Source organism: Penaeus vannamei, chromosome 1 (assembly GCF_042767895.1).
Source record: "Penaeus vannamei isolate JL-2024 chromosome 1, ASM4276789v1, whole genome shotgun sequence".
Taxonomy (NCBI): Eukaryota; Metazoa; Arthropoda; class Malacostraca; order Decapoda; family Penaeidae; genus Penaeus; species Penaeus vannamei.
Window position 1 is genome coordinate 52101521 of NC_091549.1, and position 2500 is coordinate 52104020.

Here is a 2500-nt window from a genome sequence, read left to right on the forward strand (position 1 = left end):
GTGGAGTCTTGAGGATGTTTGCGCCAGTCCTCGAGAACGCTCTTACCCTCAGCATTTACCATTGTCCCATTTGTGTACATCTTTTATAGTTGTAAATGTGCTTCCAGTGTGAGCCTAAGGGTATAGTGTATTAACGGTCAGAGTGTAGACAAATGCGTTTTCTCTGTGTTTGTTTGACGTTTTGAATTCTGTATGCTGTGTTTGTGAGCTTCAAGTGTGGACAGCGTGCTTCAGATTTACAAAAGAATGCGTTAATGTAGCGTGCGATCCAGATTCAACCGCGTTCCTTTCGTTGCGATGGGAATATGAGTTTCTAGGGACTTCCCAGTGACTCGAGTGTGCAATTGCGCGTCTCAATATTTTTATTTTCTGCTACTGTGCGCACCTAACTTCGAATCCATTAATTCTGCTTCGCTGTGTATTCGTGGTTCGAGTATGGCGCTGAGGTTGTCGTGTGTGTACATACTTCAGAGGCTTTTGTTGGCGTGTGTCTCAGTGTCTGAAGGGGTTCCTCGTGACTCTAGTGTGTATCTACATCTCATAACTGTGTCTCTGTGCTATAGAAGCGCCTTTTTTGTCCGGTTCTTTTATGCTATTGCACTTCTATCTTGCTGTTTTATTTTTTTGTTTGTTTGTTTCTTTCTATATGTGTCTCTGGACTAGATCAGCGGTGTAACTGCGTATTTATTTTCGAGTGTTATTTTGTGTGTGTGTTCTATTGTGTTTCTGTGTTTCTATTGTGTTTCTGTGTGTTTTCTTCTTTTTTCTGCGTTCACTTACTTCACTTCGTGCGTGTCCGTTAGTGGATCTTGGCCAAAACTCTTCATATCTTTGTTCTTTCTTTCGTACCACCTTTTCTCTCAGTGAGAATTTGTTTTCACTATTGTTTTATCATCATTACCTATACCTTCTTTCTCATTGTGTTGAATTTTCTATGTGCCTGTTTCTGCCGTCACTTGTGCTCTATATTCGTGTTCTTTTTTGTTCACTTAGATCCACGCTTTAAGTTGTCTTCGTCCTAAATGGAACCGATACACCAGTGTCTTAAACTTTTTACTTCTCTGTGTGTCTGTTTCCATGCTTCTATATTCCTCTGAATCTACATCCGTTTTCTTTTTCCTTTCTTTCTTTCTTTTTCTTTTTCTGGATCTAAATCCCATCCTGATAAATACGTCTACATCTATCCCTAATACCTCTCCCACCGTGTATGTCTACGTGTGTTTATTTCTATTCTTCTACGCTTCTTTATTCCCCTGTTTCTTTTTACTTCTCTGTGTGTCTGTTTCCATGCTTCTATATTCCTCTGAATCTACATCCGGTTTTTTCTTTCTTTCTTTCTTTTCTTTTTCTGGATCTAAATCACATCCTGATAAATACGTCTACATCTATCCCTACTACCTCTCCCACCGTGTATGCCTACGTGTGTATATTTCTATTCTTCTACGCTTCTTTATTCCCCTGTTTCCCTGTCATTTCTTTTTCTGAATCTAAATCACATCCTGATAAATACTACATCTATCCCTACTACCTCTCCCGCCGTGTATGCCTACGTGTGTATATTTCTATTCTTCTACGCTTCTTTATTCCCCTGTTTCCCTGTTTCAGTATCCGTGTCTTCCTTTATTTCCCTGTTTCAATATCCCTGTTTCTGCTGTGAATCTAGACCGCACGCGAGCATCTGTGGCTCCTTTAAGGGGAAAACACTGCTCCCATTGGGCGGTAATGTGTCCAATAATCACAGCGGGTTAGCATGATGAGAAGTTTGGGGTGTGCAGCGCTCTTGCAAAAAAGGCTCGCGGGCCTGGGGAGGCTGAAGTCGAACGGGGTGATCTCGTTGCTTGGTCGCGATTTTGAGGGAATGTAAATCTTATTGAGGAAAGAGATTTAGTGGAGATCATGTGGGGAATGGGGACTAGTCCGCTCTGTGGCGGGATGGCATAACAAAAGCGCTGTGCATGAATATGTGCGCATATATATACATACATATATATATATATATATATATATATATATATATGTATATACTATATGTAAGGTAGAAAAAACGACGCACAAGCAATATATATATATATATATATATATATATATATATATATATATATATATATATATATATATATATATATATGTGTGTGTGTGTGTGTGTGTGTGTGTGTGTGTGTGTGTGTGTGTGTATGTGTGTGTGTGTGTGTGTGTGAGTGTGTGTGTGTGTGTGTGTGTGTGTGTGTGTGTGTGTGTGTGTATGTGTGTGTGTGTGTGTCTACCGTGTTGATTAGTAGAAAACCCACAATGCACAAACTAGATTTATTGAAGAAAGTCTCACTTTCTTCAATAGATCTAGTTTGTACATTGTGGGTTTTTCTACCATATATATATATATATATATATATATATATATATATATATATATATATATATATATATATATAATATATATATGTATATATATATATATATATATATATATATATATATATATATATATATATATATATATATA